General features: G+C 40.9%; 2 non-coding genes across 2 annotated transcripts; both read left to right on the top strand.

The window, feature by feature from the left end:
• The first annotated feature begins 15770 nt into the window (after positions 1–15770).
• Positions 15771–15853, top strand: trnal-cag (transfer RNA leucine (anticodon CAG)). Its single transcript has one exon. It is a non-coding gene; the product is annotated as a tRNA-Leu (tRNA).
• A 527-nt stretch (positions 15854–16380) lies between these two features.
• On the top strand, positions 16381–16453 carry trnak-cuu (transfer RNA lysine (anticodon CUU)). The gene has a single exon. It is a non-coding gene; the product is annotated as a tRNA-Lys (tRNA).
• Positions 16454–23530: the final 7077 nt, after the last annotated feature.

Raw genomic sequence — 23530 nt, 5'->3', positions numbered from 1 at the left:
AGGTTCGTAGCAACTTTTACGACATTATTGTTGCATTATTTTAAGGTTCATAGCAACTCTTACTACATTACTGTCAGCATCACTTTGAGTTTATTAGCAACTATCACTACATTACTGTTAGCATCATTTTGAGTTTATGAGCAAGTCTCACGACATCACTGTAGCATTGAATTGAGTTCATTAGCAACTCTTACTAAATGACTGTCAGCATCACTTTGAGGTTGTTCGAAACTCTTACTACATTACCTTAAGCATCACTGAGTTTCTTAGCAACTGTCACTACATGACTGTTAGCATCATCTTGAGTTCATTAGCAATTCTTCCGACATCACTGTCGCAATATTTTGAGGTTCGTAGCCACTTTTACTACATTACTTTCGCATTATTTTGAGGTTTATAGCAACACCTATACATGACTGTCAGCATCACTTTGAGGTTATTCGAAAGTTTCACTCCATTACTGTTAGCATCTTTTCTAGTTCATGAGCAATTCTTACTAAATCACTGTCCCATCATTTTGAGATCATTACCAATTCTTCCGACATCACTGTCGCATGATTTTGAGGTTCGTAGCAACTCTTAGTACATGACTGTCAGCATCACTTTGAGGTTATTCGAAACACTTACTACATTACTGTAAGCATCACTGACTTGATTAGCAACTATCACTCCATTACTGTTAGCATCATTTTGATTTCATTAGCAATTCTTCCGACATCACTGTCGCAATATTTTTAGGTTCGTAGCAACTTTTACTACATTACTATCGCATTATTTTGAGGTTCGTAGCAACTCTTACTACATTACTGTCAGCATCACTTTGAGGTTATTCGAAACTTTCACTCCATTACTGTTAGCATCATTTTGAGTTCATTAGCAATTCTTACTACATCACTGTCGCATCATTTTGAGATCATTAGCAATTCTTCTGACATCACTGTCACATTATTTTGAGGTTCATAGCAACTCCTACTACATTACTGTCAGCATCACTTTGAGTTTTTTAGCAACTATCACTACATTACTGTTAGCATCATTTTGAGTTTATTAGCAATTCTTACTACATCACTGTCGCATCATTTTGAGATCAATAGCAATTCTTCTGACATCACTGTCACATTATTTTGAGGTTCGTAGCAACTTTTACTACATTACTGTCCCATTATTTTGAGGTTCGTAGCAACTCTTACTACATAACTGTTAGCATCATTTTGAGTTCATTAGCACTTCTTACTACATCTCTGTCGCATCATCTTGAGTTCATTAGCAATTCTTCCGACATCACTTTCGCAATATTTTGAGGTTCGTAGCAACTTTTACTACATTACTGTCGCATTATTTTGAGGTTCGTAGCAACACTTACTACATGACTGTCAGCATCACTTTGAGTTTATTAGCAACTATCACTACATTACTGTTAGCATCATTTTGAGGTTATCCGAAAGTTTCACTCCATTACTGTTAGCATCATTTTGAGATCATTAGCAATTCTTCTGAAATCACTGTCGCATTATTTTGAGGTTCGAAGCAACTCTTACTACATGACTGTCAGCATCACTTTGAGGTTGTTCGAAACTCTTACGACATTACTGTCAGCATCACTTTGAGGTTATTCGAAACTTTCACGACATTACTGTTAGCATCACTTTGAGATCATTAGCAACTATCACTACATTACTCTTAGTATCATTTTGAGTTCATTAGCAATGCTTCCAACATCACTGGAGCATTAAATTGAGGTTAGTTGCAACTCTTACTACATGACTGTCAGCATCACTTTGAGGTTATTCGAAACTTTCACTACATTACTGTTAGCATCATTTTGAGTTCATTAGCAAGTCTTCCGACATCACTGTAGTATTATTTTGTGGTAAGTATTAACTCTTACTACACGACTGTTAGCATCACTTTGAGGTTGTTCGAAACACTTAATACATTACTGTCAGCATCACTTTGAGATCATTAGCAACTATCACTACATTACTGTTAGTATCATTTTGAGGTCATTAGCAATTCTTACGACATCACTCTCGCATCATTTTGAGATCTTTAGCGATTCTTCCGACATCACTGTAGCATTATTTTGAGGGTAGTAGCAACTCTTACTACATGACTTTCAGCATCATTTAAAATTGTTCGAAACACTTACTACATTACTGTAAGCCTCACTGAGTTTATTAGCAACTATCACTACATTACTTTTAGCATTATTTTGTGTTCATTAGTAATTCTTACGACATCACTGTCACATCATTTTGAGATCATTAGCAATTCTTCCGACATCACTTTCGCATTATTTGGAGGTTCGTAGCAACTCTTACTACATTACTGTTGCATTGTTTTGAGGTTAGTAGCAACTCTTAGTACATGACTGTCAGCATCACTTTGAGGTTGTTCTAAACTTTCACTTCATTACTGAAAGCATCACTGAGTTTATAGCAACTATCACTCCATCACTGTCGCATCATTTTGAGATCATTGGCAATGTTTCCAACATCACTGTCGCATTATTTTGAGGTTCGAAGCAACTCTTACTACATCACTTTCAGCATTACTTTGAGGTTATTCGAAACTTTCACTCCATTACTGTTAGCATCATTTTGAGTTCATTAGCAATTCTTCCGACATCACTGTAGCATTATTTTGAGGTTCGTAGCAACTTTTACTACATGATTGTCAGCATCACTTTGAGGTTATTCGAAGCGTTCACTCCATTACTGTTAGCATCATTTTGAGTTCATTAGCAATTCTTACTACATCACTGTCGCATCATTTTGAGATCTTTAGAAATTTTTCTGACATCACTGTCGCATTATTTGAGGTTCTTAGCAACTCTTACTACATGACTGTCAGCATCACTTTGAGGTTGTTCGAAACACGTACTGCATTACTGTAGGCATCACTGAGTTGATTAGCAACTTTAAGTACATCACTGTTAGCGTCATTTTGACTTCATTAGCAATTCTTACTACATCACTGTCGCATCATTTTGATATCATGAGCAATTCTTCCGACATCACTGTCGCATTATTTTGAGGTTCGTAGCAACTCTTACTACATTACTGTTGCATTATTTAAAGGTTCGTAGCAACTCTTACTACATTACTGTTAGCATCACTTTGAGTTCATTCGCAACTATCACTACATTACTGTTAGCATCATTTTGAGTTTATTCGCAATTCTTACGACATCACTGTAGCATTAAATTGAGTTCATTAGCAACTCTTACTTCATGACTGTCAGCATCACTTTGAGGTTGTTCGAAACTCTTACTACATTACTGTAAGCATGACTGAGTTTATTAGCAACTATCACTACATTGCTGTAAGCATCATTTTCAGTTCATTCGCAATTCTTCCGACATCACTGTCGCATCATTTTGAGTTTATTAGCAACTATCACTACATTACTGTTAGCATCATTTTGAGGTTATTCGAAAGTTTCACTCCATTACTGTTAGCATCATCTTGAGTTCATGACCAATTCTTCCGACATCACTGTCGCAATATTTTGAGGTTCGCAGGAACTCTTATGACATTATTGTTGCATTATTTTCAGGTAAGTAGCAACACTTACTACATGACTGTCAGCATCACTTTGAGTTTATTAGCAACTATCACTACATTACTGTTAGCATCATTTTGAGTTCATTAGCAATTCCTCCGACATCACTGTCGCAATATTTTGAGGTTCGTAGCAGCTTTTACTGCATTACTTTCGCATTATTTTGAGGTTTGTAGCAACACTTACTACATGACTGTCAGCATCACTTTGAGGTTATTCGAAAGTTTCACTCCATTGTTGTTAGCATCATTTTGAGTTCATTAGCAATTCTTACTACATCACTGTCGCATCATTTTGAGATCATTAGCAATTCTTCTGACATCACTGTCACATTATTTTGAGGTTCGTAGCAACTCTTACTACATTACTGTCAGCATCACTTTGAGTTTTTTAGCAACTATCACTACATTACTGTTGGCATCATTTTGAGTTGTTGAGCAATTCTCACGACATCACTGTAGCATTAAATTGAGTTCATTAGCAACTCTTACTAAATGACTATCAGCATCACTTTGAGGTTGTTCGAAACTCTTTCTCCATTACTGTAAGCATCACTGAGTTTCTTAGCAACTATCACTACATTACTGTTAGCATCATCTTGAGTTCATTAGCAATTCTTCCGACATCACTGTCGCAATATTTTGAGGTTCGTAGCATCTTTTACTCCATTACTGTCGCATTATTTTTAGATTTGTAGCAACTCTTAGTACATGACTATAAGCATCACTTTGAGGTTATTCGAAACGTTCACTCCATTACTGTTAGCATCATTTTGAGTTCATTAGCAATTCTTACTAAATCACTTTCGAATCATTTTGAGATCATTTGCAATTCTTCTGACATCACTGTCACATTATTTTGAGGTTCGTAGCAATTCTTACTACTTTACTGTCAGCATCACTTTGAGGTTGTTTGAAACTCTTACTACATTACTGTAAGCATCACTGAGTTTCTTAGCAACTATCACTACATTACTGTTAGCATCATCTTGAGTTCATTAGCAATTCTTCCGACATCACTGTCGCAATATTTTGAGGTTCGTAGCAACTTTTACTACATTACTTTCGCATTATTTTGAGGTTCGTAGCAACACTTGCTACATGACTGTCAGCATCACTTTGAGGTTGTTCGAAACTCTTACTACATTACTGTTGCATTATTTAAAGGTTCGTAGCAACTCTTACTACATTACTGTCAGCATCACTTTGAGTTTATTTGCAACTATCACTACATCACTGTTCGCATCATTTTGAGTTTATTAGCAATTCTTACGACATCACTGGAGCATTAAATTGAGGTTAGTTGCAACTCTTACTACATGACTGTCAGCATCACTTTGAGGTTGTTTGAAACCCTTACTACATTACCGTAAGCATCACTGAGTTAATTAGCAACTATGACTACATTACTGTTAGCATCATTTTGAGTTCATTAGATATTCTTCCGACATCACTGTCGCAATATTTTGAGGTTCGTAGCAACACTTACTACATGATTGTCAGCATCACTTTGAGGTTGTTCGAAACACGTACTGCATTACTTTAAGCATCACTAAGTTGATTAGCAACTTTAAGTACATCACAGTTTGCGTCATTTTGACTTCATTAGCAATTATTAATACATCACTGTCGCATCATTTTGAGATCATTAGGAATTGTTCCGACATCACTGTCGCATTATTTTGAGGTTCGTAGAAACTCTTACTACATTACTGTTGCATTATTTTAAGGTTCGTAGCAACTCTTACTACATTACTGTTACCATCACTTTTAGTTCATTCTCAACTATCACTACATTACTGTTAGCATCATTTTGAGTTTATTCGCAATTCTTACGACATCACTGTAGCATTAAATTGAGGTTCGTAGCAACACTTACTACATGACTGTCAGCATCACTTTGAGTTTATTAGCAACTATCACTACATTACTGTTAGCATCATTTTGAGGTTATTCGAAAGTTTCACTCCCTAACTGTTAGCATCATCTTGAGTTCATGACCAATTCTTCCGACATCACTGTCGCAATATTTTGAGGTTCGCAGGAACTCTTACGACATTATTGTTGCATTATTTTAAGGTAAGTAGCAACTCTTACTACATTACTGTCAGCATCACTTTGAGTTTATTAGCAACTATCACTACATTAGTGTTAGCATCATTTTGAGTTCATTCGCAATTCCTCCGACATCACTGTCGCAATATTTTGAGGTTCGTAGCAGCTTTTACTGCATTACTTTCGCATTATTTTGAGGTTTGTAGCAACACTTACTACATGACTGTCAGCATCACGTTGAGGTTATTCGAAAGTTTCACTCCATTGTTGTTAGCATCATTTTGAGTTCATTAGCAATTCTTACTACATCACTGTCGCATCATTTTGAGATCATTAGCAATTCTTCTGACATCACTGTCACATTATTTTGAGGTTCGTAGCAACTCTTACTACATTACTGTCAGCATCACTTTGAGTTTTTTAGCAACTATCACTACATTACTGTTGGCATCATTTTGAGTTGTTGAGCAATTCTCACGACATCACTGTAGCATTAAATTGAGTTCATTAGCAACTCTTACTAAATGACTGTCAGCATCACTTTGAGGTTGTTCGAAACTCTTTCTACATTACTGTAAGCATCACTGAGTTTCTTAGCAACTATCGCTAAATTACTGTTAGCATCATCTTGAGTTCATTAGCAATTCTTCCGACATCACTGTCGCAATATTTTGAGGTTCGTAGCATCTTTTACTCCATTACTGTCGCATTATTTTGAGATTTGTAGCAACTCTTAGTACATGACTGTAAGCATCACTTTGAGGTTGTTCGAAACTCTTACTACATTACTGTTGCATTATTTAAAGGTTCGTAGCAACTCTTACTACATTACTGTCAGCATCACTTTGAGTTTATTTGCAACTATCACTACATCACTGTTCGCATCATTTTGAGTTTATTAGCAATTCTTACGACATCACTGTAGCATTAAATTGAGGTAAGTAGCAACTCTTACTACATGACTGTCAGGATCACTTTGAAGTTGTTCGAAACACTTACTACATTACTGTCAGCATCACTTTGAGTTCATTAGCAACTATCACCACATTACTGTTAGCATCATTATGAGGTTAGTTGCAACTCTTACCACATGACTGTCAGCATCACTTTGAGGTTGTTTGAAACTCTTACTACATTACCGTAAGCATAACTGAGTTAATTAGCAACTATGACTACATTACTGTTAGCATCATTTTGAGTTCATTAGCAATTCTTCCGACATCACTGTCGCAATATTTTGAGGTTCGTAGCAACACTTACTACATGATTGTCAGCATCACTTTGAGGTTGTTCGAAACACGTACTGCATTACTTTAAGCATCACTGAGTTGATTAGCAACTTTAAGTACATCACAGTTTGCGTCATTTTGACTTCATTAGCAATTCTTACTACATCACTGTCCTATCATTTTGAGATCATTAGCAATTGTTCCGACATCACTGTCGCATTATTTTGAGGTTCGTAGAAACTCTTACTACATTACTGTTGCATTATTTTAAGGTTCGTAGCAACTCTTACTACATTACTGTTACCATCACTTTGAGTTCATTCTTAACTATCACTACATTACTGTTAGCATCATTTTGAGTTTATTCGCAATTCTTACGACATCACTGTAGCATTAAATTGAGGTTCGTAGCAACTCTTACTTCATGACTGTCAGCATCACTTTGAGGTTGTTCGAAACTCTTACTACATTACTGTAAGCATCACTGAGTTTATTAGCAACTATCACTACATTACTGTTAGCATCAATTTGAGTTCATTGGCAATTCTTCCGACATCACTGTCGCAATATTTTGAGGTTCATAGCAACTTTGACTACATTACTGTGGCATTATTTTGAGGTTCGTAGCAACACTTACTACATGACTGTAAGCATCACTTTGAGGTTATTCGAAACGTTCACTCCATTACTGTTAGCATCATTTTGAGTTCATTAGCAATTCTTCCGACATCACTGTCGCATCATTTTGAGTTTATTAGCAACTATCACTACATTACTGTTAGCATCATTTTCAGTTCATTAGCAATTCTTCCGACATCACTGTCGCATCATTTTGAGATCATTAGCAATTCTTCTGACATCACTGTCGCATTATTTTGACGTTCGGAGCAACTCTTACTACATTACTGTTGCATTATTTAAATGTTTGTAGCAACTCTTACTACATGACTGTCAGCATCACTTTGAGTTTATTAGCAAGTATCACTACATTACTGCTAGCATCATTTTGAGTTTATTAGCAATTCTTACGACATCACTGTAGCATTAAATTGAGGTTCGTAGCAACTCTTGCTACTTGACTTTCAGCATCACTTTGAGGTTTTTCGAAACTCTGACTACATTACTGTAAGCATCACTGAGTTTATTAGCAACTATTACTACATTACTGTTAGCATTATTTTGAGTTCATTAGCAATTCTTACTCCATCACTGTCGCATCAGTTTGAGATCATTAGCAATTCTTCTGAAATCACTGTCGCATTATTTTGAGGTTCGAAGCAACTCTTACTACATGACTGTCAGCATCACTTTGAGGTTGTTCGAAACTCTTACGACATTACTGTCAGCATCACTTTGAGGTTATTCGAAACTTTCACGACATTACTGTTAGCATCACTTTGAGATCATTAGCAACTATCACTACATTACTCTTAGTATCATTTTGAGTTCATTAGCAATGCTTCCAACATCACTGTCGCATTATTTTGAGGTTAGTAGCAACTCTTACTACATGACTGTCAGCATCACTTTGAGGTTATTCGAAACTTTCACTACATTACTGTTAGCATCATTTTGAGTTCATTAGCAAGTCTTCCGACATCACTGTAGTATTATTTTGTGGTAAGTATTAACTCTTACTACACGACTGTTAGCATCACTTTGAGGTTGTTCGAAACACTTAATACATTACTGTCAGCATCACTTTGAGATCATTAGCAACTATCACTACATTACTGTTAGTATCATTTTGAGGTCATTAGCAATTCTTACGACATCACTCTCGCATCATTTTGAGATCTTTAGCGATTCTTCCGACATCACTGTAGCATTATTTTGAGGGTAGTAGCAACTCTTACTACATGACTTTCAGCATCATTTAAAATTGTTCGAAACACTTACTACATTACTGTAAGCCTCACTGAGTTTATTAGCAACTATCACTACATTACTTTTAGCATTATTTTGTGTTCATTAGTAATTCTTACGACATCACTGTCACATCATTTTGAGATCATTAGCAATTCTTCCGACATCACTTTCGCATTATTTGGAGGTTCGTAGCAACTCTTACTACATTACTGTTGCATTGTTTTGAGGTTAGTAGCAACTCTTAGTACATGACTGTCAGCATCACTTTGAGGTTGTTCTAAACTTTCACTTCATTACTGAAAGCATCACTGAGTTTATAGCAACTATCACTCCATCACTGTCGCATCATTTTGAGATCATTGGCAATGTTTCCAACATCACTGTCGCATTATTTTGAGGTTCGAAGCAACTCTTACTACATCACTTTCAGCATTACTTTGAGGTTATTCGAAACTTTCACTCCATTACTGTTAGCATCATTTTGAGTTCATTAGCAATTCTTCCGACATCACTGTAGCATTATTTTGAGGTTCGTAGCAACTTTTACTACATGATTGTATGCATCACTTTGAGGTTATTCGAAGCGTTCACTCCATTACTGTTAGCATCATTTTGAGTTCATTAGCAATTCTTACTACATCACTGTCGCATCATTTTGAGATCTTTAGAAATTTTTCTGACATCACTGTCGCATTATTTGAGGTTCTTAGCAACTCTTACTACATGACTGTCAGCATCACTTTGAGGTTGTTCGAAACACGTACTGCATTACTGTAGGCATCACTGAGTTGATTAGCAACTTTAAGTACATCACTGTTAGCGTCATTTTGACTTCATTAGCAATTCTTACTACATCACTGTCGCATCATTTTGATATCATGAGCAATTCTTCCGACATCACTGTCGCATTATTTTGAGGTTCGTAGCAACTCTTACTACATTACTGTTGCATTATTTAAAGGTTCGTAGCAACTCTAACTACATTACTGTTAGCATCACTTTGAGTTCATTCGCAACTATCACTACATTACTGTTAGCATCATTTTGAGTTTATTCGCAATTCTTACGACATCACTGTAGCATTAAATTGAGTTCATTAGCAACTCTTACTTCATGACTGTCAGCATTACTTTGAGGTTGTTCGAAACTCTTACTACATTACTGTAAGCATGACTGAGTTTATTAGCAACTATCACTACATTGCTGTAAGCATCATTTTCAGTTCATTCGCAATTCTTCCGACATCACTGTCGCATCATTTTGAGTTTATTAGCAACTATCACTACATTACTGTTAGCATCATTTTGAGGTTATTCGAAAGTTTCACTCCATTACTGTTAGCATCATCTTGAGTTCATGACCAATTCTTCCGACATCACTGTCGCAATATTTTGAGGTTCGCAGGAACTCTTACGACATTATTGTTGCATTATTTTCAGGTAAGTAGCAACTCTTACTACATGACTGTCAGCATCACTTTGAGTTTATTAGCAACTATCACTACATTACTGTTAGCATCATTTTGAGTTCATTAGCAATTCCTCCGACATCACTGTCGCAATATTTTGAGGTTCGTAGCAACTTTTACTGCATTACTTTCGCATTATTTTGAGGTTTGTAGCAACACTTACTACATGACTGTCAGCATCACTTTGAGGTTATTCGAAAGTTGCACTCCATTATTGTTAGCATCATTTTGAGTTCATTAGCAATTCTTACTACATCACTGTCGCATCGTTTTGAGATCATTAGCAATTCTTCTGACATCACTGTCACATTATTTTGAGGTTCGTAGCAACTCTTACTACATTACTGTCAGCATCACTTTGAGTTTTTTAGCAACTATCACTACATTACTGTTAGCATCATTTTGAGTTGTTGAGCAATTCTCACGACATCACTGTAGCATTAAATTGAGTTCATTAGCAACTCTTACTAAATGACTGTCAGCATCACTTCTAGGTTGTTCGAAACTCTTTCTACATTACTGTAAGCATCACTGAGTTTCTTAGCAACTATCACTACATTACTGTTAGCATCATCTTGAGTTCATTAGCAATTCTTCCGACATCACTGTCGCAATATTTTGAGGTTCGTAGCATCTTTTACTCCATTACTGTCGCATTATTTTGAGATTTGTAGCAACTCTTAGTACATGACTGTAAGCATCACTTTGAGGTTATTCGAAACGTTCACTCCATTACTGTTAGCATCATTTTGAGTTCATTAGCAATTCTTCCGACATCACTGTCGCATCATTTTGAGTTTATTAGCAACTATCACTACATTACTGTTAGCATCATTTTCAGTTCATTAGCAATTCTTCCGACATCACTGTCGCTAATTTTGAGATCATTAGCAATTCTTCTGACATCACTGTCGCATTATTTTGACGTTCGGAGCAACTCTTACTACATTACTGTTGCATTATTTAAATGTTTGTAGCAACTCTTACTACATGACTGTCAGCATCACTTTGAGTTTATTAGCAACTATCACTACATTACTGCTAGCATCATTTTGAGTTTATTAGCAATTCTTACGACATCACTGTAGCATTAAATTGAGGTTCGTAGCAACTCTTGCTACATGACTGTCAGCATCACTTTGAGGTTGTTCGAAACTCTGACTACATTACTGTAAGCATCACTGAGTTTATTAGCAACTATTACTACATTACTGTTAGCATTATTTTGAGTTCATTAGCAATTCTTACTCCATCACTTACGCATCAGTTTGAGATCATTAGCAATTCTTCTGAAATCACTGTCGCATTATTTTGAGGTTCGAAGCAACTCTTACTACATGACTGTCAGCATCACTTTGAGGTTATTCGAAACTTTCACGACATTACTGTTAGCATCACTTTGAGATCATTAGCAACTATCACTACATTACTCTTAGTATCATTTTGAGTTCATTAGCAATGCTTCCAACATCACTGTCGCATTATTTTGAGGTTAGTAGCAACTCTTACTACATGACTGTCAGCATCACTTTGAGGTTATTCGAAACTTTCACTACATTACTGTTAGCATCATTTTGAGTTCATTAGCAAGTCTTCCGACATCACTGTAGTATTATTTTTTGGTAAGTAGCAACTCTTACTACACGACTGTTAGCATCACTTTGAGGTTGTTCGAAACACTTAATACATTACTGTCAGCATCACTTTGAGATCATTCGCAACTATCACTACATTACTGTTAGTATCATTTTGAGTTCATTAGCAATTCTTACGACATCACTCTCGCATCATTTTGAGATCTTTAGCGATTCTTCCGACATCACTGTAGCATTATTTTGAGGGTAGTAGCAACTCTTACTACATGACTTTCAGCATCATTTAAAATTGTTCGAAACACTTACTACATTACTGTAAGCCTCACTGAGTTTATTAGCAACTATCACTACATTACTTTTAGCATTATTTTGTGTTCATTAGTAATTCTTACGACATCACTGTCACATCATTTTGAGATCATTAGCAATTCTTCCGACATCACTTTCGCATTATTTGGAGGTTCGTAGCAACTCTTACTACATTACTGTTGCATTGTTTTGAGGTTAGTAGCAACTCTTAGTACATGACTGTCAGCATCACTTTGAGGTTGTTCTAAACTTTCACTTCATTATTGAAAGCATCACTGAGTTTATAGCAACTATCACTCCATCACTGTCGCATCATTTTGAGATCATTGGCAATGTTTCCAACATCACTGTCGCATTATTTTGAGGTTCGAAGCAACTCTTACTACATCACTTTCAGCATCACTTTGAGGTTATTCGAAACTTTCACTCCATTACTGTTAGCATCATTTTGAGTTCATTAGCAATTCTTCTGACATCACTGTCGCATCATTTTGTGGTTTGTAGCAACTCTTACTACATTACTGTTAGCATCACTGAGTTTATTAGCAACTATCACTACATTACTGTTAGCATAATTTTGAGTTCATTAGCAATTCTTACGACATCACTGTCGCATCATTTTGAGATCATTAGTAATTTTTACAACATCATTGTAGCATTATTTTGAGGTTATTAGCAACTCTTCCTCCATTACTGTTAGCATCATTTTGAGTTCATTAGCAATTCTTCCGACATCACTGTAGCATTATTTTGAGGTTTTGAGGTACCTTTGTTTGTAACCGATCTGCTGACCAGCGAGACGCCACCACGCACGGCTGTCGGCTCCGTAAAGGAGGGAGAGGAAGTGGAAAGGACGGAGAAGGGTCGGACCAGGTCTATTTCTAGGTGACCACTCACTATCGTCTGCCACACTGTCCCTCATGGTGGGGAGTGTAGCGCCATCCTGCCACAGTACATTTGTTTCATTCTTTTGCTCTTGCACTTTCATTAAAATGGACTTGACTTGAGAACGTTTTGTTTCAAAATATAGAAGAATTCCCAGATGTATAGGTAGCATGAGTATGAAGTTGCACTTGCACCCGGTGGGAAAATGTCCTCTGCATTTGACTCTAACTATGTAGGAGCAGTGTTAGCAGTGTCAGCCTGGGGGCTTGGTCAAGATCAATGACAGGAGTAGCAGACAGGTAATATCCATAGCATGCTTGTTGTTTGAGAGGAGTAAGGGTACACTGTTGGTCTCTCACCTGATGCGCTGTCATCAGCACAAATGATCTGTTCCTAAACATCAAAATCTACCATCCCCCTGATTGTTTTTTACAACTGGAGTACTGGTTAACACTTTAGAAAGCCTTCATTCAGAGCTGTGAAGAACCTTGAACCTGATATCCCAGACATCAAAGTGGGCCACTAACTGGCCAGATGAAGCTATGCTAGGCTGCTGTATCCTGAAGAGCTAAAGTAGCAGCTTCTGAGAGGGATGCTAACCTGGATGTGTTCATCTCCTACTTTAATATCAGCCCCCAACTTGGAGCTCTGACAGCCTCAAGCTTGTTGTTCCTGTTTCTGCTTCAGTCAACAGGGAACTCCAACCTGCAGTAGAATCTTCAACAACAATGGAATAGAAAAGTGAGGAAGAAAAACTAGAATAAACTTACAAAGCTGAGAAATGTTCATGAAGAAGAAAGGCACACGTTATGATTGAGGCCAGAAACTAAAACTCCACACCAAATGTACTTTGACTTGTAGGATAATGAACTTGAATGTGTTGAAACAGCAGATCAATGAATCCACTACCACACAACAAGATGATGACCCCCTACCACAAGATGGCGTCACAGATCCTGACGCTCTGAGCAGGAAACACAGAGCAAAACATTACAACAAAGCTCCTGTTGTTCCCTCCAGGAAAAACTGTGGCTCTGATGAGAAGAAGGATCCCAGCCTCTTCTGAGGATCCATGGCCGCACCATTGGGTAGCAGGACGATGGGGTCGGCACCAGGAGGAACCCTGGTGTCTCCGATGCAGGGAAGATGGAGCAGTGAAGAGACCACATTGTGGCGTCCTAAAGAGGACATTTGGTGGAGCCTGAGACAGCAAACATCACGCCCCCTTCATCAGAAGAACCACAGCACCAGAAGAAAGAATCCCGGCAGTGACGACAGGGAAGATCAGGGTGACCTCCTCACCTCCACCTTTGAACCTTCAAATGAACTTTAAAAAGCTTTAGAGTGGAGAAAGATTTTAAACATTTTATTGTTTTTTCCTTTCATTCTCATTTGTGCGATTGTCTGATTTATTAGAAATAAACACTGTCTGCTGGGTTTACATTGACTGTGATTCTCTTTTTGCATGCAAGTTGAAAGTTCTGCCAATAAAAACCACAAGTATTTGAAGACCAAAGGAAGAACCCCCAAAGTCAGGACCCTGAGATCAAAGTGAGCGCTCTGATCTCAGAGGTCTGGGATATTTCCCATCCCATGGCCCTTCAAATAAGAGCCCTGTGTCTCTGTCTCAAAGTTTTCAACCGTATTTGTTTGTTAAATTAAAACCAGACGACCACTGTGGTCCTTTTTACACGGTAAGTAAAGCACAGATGCCCTGGTGGACCTGTTGGCACCCTGGACTTTGAATCCAGTGACCTGAGTCCAAGTCTCCGTTCCAGCAGGTTTCCTGCAGCCTTCAGCAGAGCTGCCATGTTTCTCTGTAGAGAACTAAGTGATGCTCTCAGCAGGTTGAGGGCACTACCAACAAGTGAGGGATGAACCTCTGACTTCCTTCTTGTCAAACAGGAAACTCCTAATACCTCATTTGAGTAAAGTACCTCATATTCCTGACATCCAAGTAGTAGTGAAGTGGAGGAAGAAGGGAGGAGATCTCCAACAGGATCCTTCTTTCCTCTGTCCTCCTTGATCTCATGGATCACCACAGTCAAGGGGAGACCCAAGCTCCTGGATGGATCTGGCACTCAGGAACTGCTGAGTTTTCCAGTGGACTTTGTTCCATCCATGGTTCAGGAACAGGACTCCTCCTGGTTAACCTGGTATCTTTCCACCCAACTGTGGGTTCTTGGAGAATTTTTCATGTCGTGTCAAGAAATCAGGCTGGTGGGTTTTTCAATGAGAGAAATTCTGGTAACTTAATTAAGTGGCATGTTTGTTGAAGCAGTAATTAACTGATAAATTAAGGAAGGCCTGGCCAGTCTTTGCTCCCAGGTCATACGATGGAGTTAGAAAGTCCTGAATCAATCTGGAGTTCCATGATTTCCTTGTGGTTCATGATCCTTTTGCCAATGTAGTCTGGAACAAGAGCAAGATGAACCTCCAAATATCAACAGGTTGATTGCAGGTGATGTCAAGTGGTATTTAGAGGAACCTCCTCCTTGTGTTTGGTTCCATGGTGGAAGGGTGAGAACTCTGGATCCAGTGATCCCAGTTCAAGTCTCAGAAGGACCTTCCTGTCTGGAATGTGTCCCATGTAACAAACTGATCAAGAGATGCAATGTGGTTCTAATGTTCTGGTTCATTTCTTGTCCTTTAGAAAAATGAAAATCATTTCTTACTGCCATGAACTCAGACTGTGTGTTTAATGTTAACAATAAATAAACCAACTAAGGAGCCAGTAGCTCCTGTGGAAAAAATTCTACTTTGTCAATGAATTAATTCAGTCTGCATCCAAGTTTCTGTCAGGATGGCCGAGCGGTCTAAGGCGCTGCGTTCAGGTCGCAGTCTCTCCTGGAGGCGTGGGTTCAAATCCCACTTCTGACAAAGGACATTTTCTCCACATTCCTATGCATCCACAATGGTACATTCCAAACCCAGTTGAAGCTGCTCTCCACTGATGGGAGTGAGTGGTTGAACTGGCAGCAGAGGAGGCAAAGGAGCTTCCCTGTGACGTCCCAACATCGCCTGGTTTCCTCCAACATGGAGCAGCCACCAAAACTGAACTTCAAATGTTGGATCAAAGTCTACTGATCCACCTGTCTCATGTTGATGAGGTCATCCAGCCTGATGATCTCTAGGTTCTCCTTTGAGTGGTTCCCTCTGGGAGAGTTCTCTCTCTGTAACTTGTGTGTGTGTTTGCTCGTATCCTGTTTCTCCTTGACAGCACTTTAGTGTTTTTACCACTGGTGTCTCATCTGTGGTTCATCTTTTATTTTACTTCTTTGTCAAAGATGAAGGTGTTTGTGGTCATTCATCAATCATGTGATGGCTCATGTGACTGTGAGTCTGATGAAGAGCTTGTAGCGTCTCTCACTCTGATCACTTCAGGCTATTGAAGCTACTCAGGTGTAGCCTGACTAGCTCAGTCGGTAGAGCATGAGACTCTTAATCTCAGGGTCGTGGGTTCAAGCCCCACGTTGGGCGTTCATCTTGAACATCCCTGCTTGTCCTCTCACTTTCTGCAGCAGTGATTGGGAATTGAAAGAAAAATCACTGAATGAACAACACAAACACAGACTGTGTCTGAAGTTCCACACCTGCACCCGACTCAGAATGTAAAACCAGTGTGGACTCAATTGTATCCACTGTCAATCCTGATTCTGGAGAAATTTCTTTGTGTGTTTTGATGGACGCGAGCCAAGCAGAAATTTCCCACAATGCAATAGGGCGGCGTTTGGTCAGTGTTGAGCAGGCATCAGTCTGACAATGATGTCATATTATTGTGTCATCACCTGACCAGACCCAAAAGTAGGCTCAGGTATCAGTTTCTTCTCAATGCTAATGTCTGCTAGCTTAGTCTGCTACTTTGATGGCTCTGCCTGCTCAAAGGTCCAGACCCCTGGATGTGGTGGTTCCTACCTGAACGTAGATTCTGTCAGCTCATGTTGTTAAATCAACTCACCAGGAACACCAGTAGATTTCAATGGACTGACAATGAGTCTCATTGAATGGGTGTCTCGTCCAACGAGAAACACTCAGTCTCAGGTTGAAGCTCATCAATGAGGTCTTGTGGATCAGTGGCTTGCATGAATGAATGAGTTGGAAGACTTCTTGGAAATTAAAGAGGATTTAATACAATTAAGAAAACCCTTAAGACAGAGAGATAATTCCAGCAGAGTAATTAAGGCCCATATTGAGTAGCAGGTATGAATTAGCCTGGATTTATCTGAGCTTCAAGTAGACGGCTAAGAGGCAGGTGGAAAGGTGTGTAGGATGAACGATGGTGACCTCCAACCAAATGAAGAGGACTGAGTGGAGGCTGACCAGCTCTACGGAGTCAGGCGGAGTTTGGCAGCGAGACAGGAGTCCAGGCCTGAATCGGTGAAAACCAACGTAACCGGCTTACGTTCTCAGCTGGATTCTCCCATCGATGTACGACGCCTCTCCAACGAACTGGTGGGAGGACGGCCTCCAAAGCCTCCACCTCGTCGACCGTGGCTCCCGCTGAGATTCGCTCGATGAAGAAGGGAAGCGCGTTGATGGGCTACCCTCTGGTCTCAGGCTGCTGGCTGCCTGGACTAAGCTGCTCTTCTCCGACACAAAGGTGGCTTCTCTCTCTTCAAGGCTCACAGGAGGTCAAGAGTGTAGCGACCGTGAGCCGAGATCGATGATGAATTACAAAAACAGAAAATCAAAAAAATAAATTAGAGGAATAGAAAAGAAAAGGGGGGGGGAGCCGGACCAGCTGCTCTAGGAGCTCACACACAAAGGGCAGAAACAAGAAGCACTGAAGAGAGCGCCAGCAGTGGATGGTGCCACCACTGTTACAGTAAACTGGTCCGCCTCAGAGCAGTGACCTTTGACCTGTGAGGGGTTGTTGGCCAATCAGCACACTTTGCTGTCTTCAGTCCTTCTCAGATATCAACAAATGAAGCTGGTTGAACAGACGGCAATCATCATCACTCAGAGACATCACCTGGAGAGGAAGACTGCTCCGAGTTCTGACAATGACAGTGAAGAGACAAGGAGAGCTGGACAACCACAGACAGTGAAACATTCGGAACATCATGTTGATACACGCGTGTGTGTGTGTGTGTGTGTGTGTGTGTGTGTGTGTGTCAGAATCGGAATCAGAATCTTTTATTTTCGTTGTGGGGGGGGGGTACAGTGACAATAGTTAGATCGAGCGCTCTTCCAGAGCCACCGTGCACCACAGAATGCAGATACAAAGAAAAGATAAAAGCAAGATAAAAGACACTGTCAGAACAGAAAGATCCATCAACCCACCAACCAGAGGTGTGTCTGGTACAGATGTGGAATTATTGGCTCACACAATGTTGAGGACACTGGAAGAAGACAAACAAAAAAGGCTGGTGTGATCCAGACCTTCATCAAAAATGGTCCTGGAGAACTGTTCAATGTGTCAGGACTTCTGTCCATTGTCTTCTGCTTATCCTGTTCAGGGTCATGAGGGGGTGGAGCCTATCCCAGCAGCTTTTGGGCGACAGGCCGTGTTCACCCTGGACAGGTCACCAGTCCATCACAGGGCCAACACATCCACAGACAAACATTCCAAGCCAGACTCAGGAGGATCTCTCCACCCTACAGACTGTAAAGGAACCATCAAAGATGGCAGTTGGAGTTCTGTGGATCTGTGCTGGATTCCTCGTCCTCACGGACCAGAAGTCTGTCTGAAATACTGCACTGATTGATGATCTTTTCATGAATCTGGAAAAGCTTCTAAAATGAAAGGAAAACAATCCTATCTTCTTCATGTCTCAAGCCAAATCAAACCAAGAGTTCTTTTATCATATTTTTTTAACCGGACGTCTGCTTTGACTGGTTGGTTGTTGAAAGAGAGCAGGACAGGACAGACAGCAGAAGACAAATATAGAGAAGGAAAGACAAAAGACAGAGAGAAAGGAGGGAGAGAATGACAAAAAGATGGGAACAAGATGAGGGTGAAAGACAAGCAGAGAGAAAGACAGAGGGACAGGGGGATGGAAGACAGACACACAACCAACAACAGCAGCAATAATAGTTTAGTTTAGTTTATTTATATTTGTACAGCACTTTTCATCCAGAGACTGCAACACAAAGTGCTTCACAGAACTAAGAGAAAACGTTTAATAAAATATAAAACAATACATTAAATACATGTTAAGAACCCGGCCTTCCCAACCCACATGACCACATACATGCACACACCACCACCCCCCCCTCCCCACACACACACACGCATACACACAACCACACACTGACTGTCAGTAGGAACATGGCAGGGCACTGAAAATCCTAGTGAGGAAAGACCACCTATGGGGGGCCATCCTCACCAGGAGGTGCCACAGCCCACAACCACAGGGAGCGCCGCCACCGAGACCCCCCGACCAGGACAGACCAGGTACACTCCACATATAATGCAGAGCCCCCCAGCTCTCCGGGCCTGGACAATCCCAAGGACGATGCCCCTGTGCCCCTGACCAGACACACCTCCCAGTGTGGAGGGCCCCCACCAGGACACACTGGAGCTAAAAACTAAAAGACTAAAAACTAAAAGACTAAAAGAAGGTAGAATAGGAAAGAACAGAAATTACAATGATATTAAAATATCAGAATGACATAAAATATAAATAAAATCTAAAAGTTTTAAGAGCTAATAAAAAAGTAGAATAACATAATTAAAAGACTAAAGTAACAATAAGATATCGTGATAAAATGAAAGGACAAGAGAGACTAAGTCAGTTAAAAGCTAAGCTAAAAAGGGGAGTCTTGAGCCTCCTTTTAAAAACATCAACAGTCTCGCGGTCCTCATGTTCTCTGGCAGGCTGTTCCAGAACTTTGGGCCATAATGGCTGGATGCAGCCTCCCCGTGGGTTTTAGTTCTGACTCTTGGAACGACAAAAAGGCCGGTGCCAGAGGACCTCAGGGTCCGCGAAGGTTGATATGATAAAAGCAGTTCAGATAAATAAGGTGGGCCAAGACCATTAAGACACTTAAAAACTACTAAAAGAACCTAAAAATTGATCCTGAAGCACACGGGGAGCCGATGCAGCGACTTTAAAACCGGTGTAATGAGCTCCCGCCCTCTGGTCCTCGTCAGCACACGTGCTGCAGAGTTCTGGAGTCATTGTAGATTATAGATGGTTGTTTTGGGGAGACCAGAGAGCAGCAGGGCACTCCAAGAATCTGAAGGACTGGAAATAAAAGCATGCATCAGCACCTCCGTGTTGGCCTGAGAGGAACGGGCGACTCTGGCTCTGTTCTTAAGATGATAAAAACCTCTCTTAGTTATGTTCTTGACGTGTGGAATGAAATTCAGCTCAGAGTCCAAAATGACACCCAGGTTCTTTACAGATTGTGAAGGTGATGTGATCCTTTGATGAGTTTAGGATCAGTCAGAGATCAAAGACTGAAGCAGGAGATCAATGAACAGAATTCAGACATCAAAGACAGAATTCAGACATCAAACACATCCCTGATGGAGGCTACACCCCCCCCCCCCAGACAGTTTCCATTTAAGTCGTAAGTTTTATTTGTAAAGCGCCAAATCACAACAAATGTTATCTCATGACACTTCACAAGTAGAGCAGGTCCAGCGCCTCACTCCTTCAATGAGTTTCTTCTCCGCTTCGAGGACCCTGACACCCCCCCCCCCCCAGCACCAGACTCACACCACCACCTGACGACACGCCCCTCAGTGTGACCACAGCAGACATGAAGAAGACCTTTCAGGGAATCAACCCTCGCAAAGCTGCAGGCCCAGACTACTGCAACTCTCTCTTGTCAGGATGTCCTAAATACTCTCTAAACAGTCTCCAGCTGGTCCAGAACGCTGCAGCGAGGGTTTTGACTGGAGTTAAGAAGAGAGAACACATCTCTCCACTTTAGCTTCTCTCCACTGGCTTCCAGTAGGATCTAGAATCCACTTCAAAGTCCTTCTGCTAACTTCTAAGGCTCTCAATGATAAAGCTCCATCCTATTTGAAAGAACTCATTAGTCCCTACTGTCCCACCAGAGCACTCCGCTCCCAGAATGCAGGTCTTTTAGTGATTCCCAGTATCAATAAAAACAGACTGGGAGGTAGAGCCTTTAGTTACCGGGCTCCTCTACTGTGGAACCAGCATCTCTCCATGGGTCAGAGAGGCAGACACTTTAACTACGTTTAAGTCCAGGCTTAAGACCTTCCTCTATGACAGAGCCTTCAGTTAGGACTGGTTCAGGTAGCTCTGAACCATTGATAGCTATGCTGCTACAGGCTTAGACTGCTGGGGGACACATCAGGTTACATGGAGCCCTCCTCTCCTCTCCTCTCCCCTCCCCTCCTCTCCTCTCCTCTCCTCTCCCCCTCTCTCCTCCTCTCCTCCCTGCACATTTTTGGAACTGTCACTACCACGACTTGTTGCACTTTGTAGTTTGGCCTTGGTGTCTCGCAGTCTCTCTGTGTTTCCACAGATCCACCAGAGCCCCAACCGCCGCCTGCATCGCCCCCCCCCCCTCTTATTCCCTACTGTCACACTGGCCATCGCTCCCCTTCCATGAACCAGTCTGCCATCCAGTCCCCCATCAAGCTGGCTTGCTCTCCCTGCCTCCCCTTCCATGAACCAGTCTACCATCCAGTCTACCATCCAGTCCCCCATCAAGCTGGCTTACTCTCCCTGCCTCCCCTACCAGAAGCTTCCTTCTTCAACTGTCATTAACATTTCCATGTTTCTCACATTTTGTATTGTAAACTGTTTTCTTGTCTGTAACAACATCTCCTGCACGTCTGTCCGTCCTGGGTGAGGGATCCTCCTCTGTTGCTCACCCTGAGGTTTCTCAGATTTTTCCCTGTTAAAAGGGTTTCTATGGAGTTTTTCCTCAGTCGATGTGAGGGTCTAAGGGCAGAGGATGTTGTTATGATGCCATGTGAAGCCCTTTGAGACAAACTGTTGGTGAAAACGGGCTCTACAAAGAAAATTGCCTTGCCTTGCCTTGCCAGACAACATCCCAGGGTGAGGACTGAAGGACTGTGCACAACAGCTGTCCGAGGTGCTGGTGGACATCTTCAACACCTCACTGGCGCTGCCATCTGTCCCCACCTGCCTAAAGACTGCCACTATTGTCCCTGTCCCCAAGTGCTCCAGAGTGACAGGCCTAAATGACTACCGACCCATTGCACTCACCCCAGTAGTCATGAAGTACTTTGAGAGGCTGGTCAAGGCCCACATAGAGACCTCCATCGACGTCTCTGTGGACCCCCACCAGTACGCCTACAGGCAACACCGCTCCACTGATGACGCCATTTCACCAGTGGTCCACACAGCCCTCACCCATCTGGAGAGCAGGAACTCCTATGTCCACCTTCTCTTCCTGGACTTCTCCTCTGCCTTCAACGCCATCATCCCACATGGGGGACCTGTTCAGTGGACCTGAGGACTGGTGACCTGTTCAGAGTGAACCCTGCTCTCACCAAATGTCACCCCCCCCCCCCCATAACCTTTAACAAATCAGTGGTACAGAAAATGGATGGAGTGACTGATTCACTGCAGAGGCACAGCGATGTTATTAATGGAGGAGTCTTTTCATTAAAGACTGAAGCTCCATACAAGACAGAGTCTGTAGACAAGAACATCACAACCTGGGAAGCTTTCACTTCTTTGGACAGACAGCTTTGATTTCAGCTTCTACCTCTGTAAAATTGAAAGTAAAGTAAATGAAGCACCTGTGAAGGTAAAACTGATGATGTCATGACTTGTTCAGTCCTCCAACGTTAAAGTCCAACAAGTTTTGATTGTCTCTGATTCTCTGTGGCAAAATCCAACAAGAGGAAACAGAAAATCTTGAGGTTGTCTCACTTTTTTTAAAGAAAATCTGCATAGGACAGTGATAGGAGGCTTGTTTCCTTGATGAAAGAGACTGGTGCTCTCATCTTCTTCAACATTGACTTGTTCTACCAGGACAAGAGAATCTGAGCTTGGATGTCATTTAGCAGTCAAAGGCTTGTTAAACTGGTCAACATCAGCTGGTGTTCACTCTGATGATGTAGCGATGGTCTGGATTCTTCCTTCTGGAGCACCAAGCTGCTGGGAAGAAGCCTGATGATGTCAGAGTTGTGTTCAGTGGCTCCTGCTGGGTCCATTTCTGACAAATGGGCTCCAAAGAGTTCAGCTGTTTAAAAGGCTCAGAGAAAGCAGCACATCATGGTGGTCAGGAGACGAGGTGGCCGAGTGGTTAAGGTGATGGACTGCTGATCCATTGAGCTCTGCAGGCGTGGGTTCCAATCCCATCCTCGTCGTAGGAGACTTTGGTTTCTGCTCCTAGATTACGGAATGACTGTGAGGCTTTTAACTGACACAGATACCAGTTGAGTCAACTTCCCTTTCACATCCTGACCAAAACAACTCTGACACCCAGAGCTCGCATGTGTCAATCACCTCTGGAGAAGGTCCCGCCCCCTTAGAGCCACAAATTCTCCCATCAGTGAAGAAAACTGAAGACACCTCTTGGATGAGAGCTGAAGTGTCTTCTAGAAACCTGAAATAGTCCACTTGGAACGTTTAAATAATTCTACAATCCTACAGT

This window comes from Aulostomus chinensis, chromosome 1 (assembly GCF_037954235.1).
Source record: "Aulostomus chinensis isolate RoL2024-O1b breed Wild chromosome 1, RoL_Achi_v1.0, whole genome shotgun sequence".
Lineage (NCBI taxonomy): Eukaryota > Metazoa > Chordata > Actinopteri > Syngnathiformes > Aulostomidae > Aulostomus > Aulostomus chinensis.
This window is presented reverse-complemented; position numbering and strand designations above follow the sequence as displayed.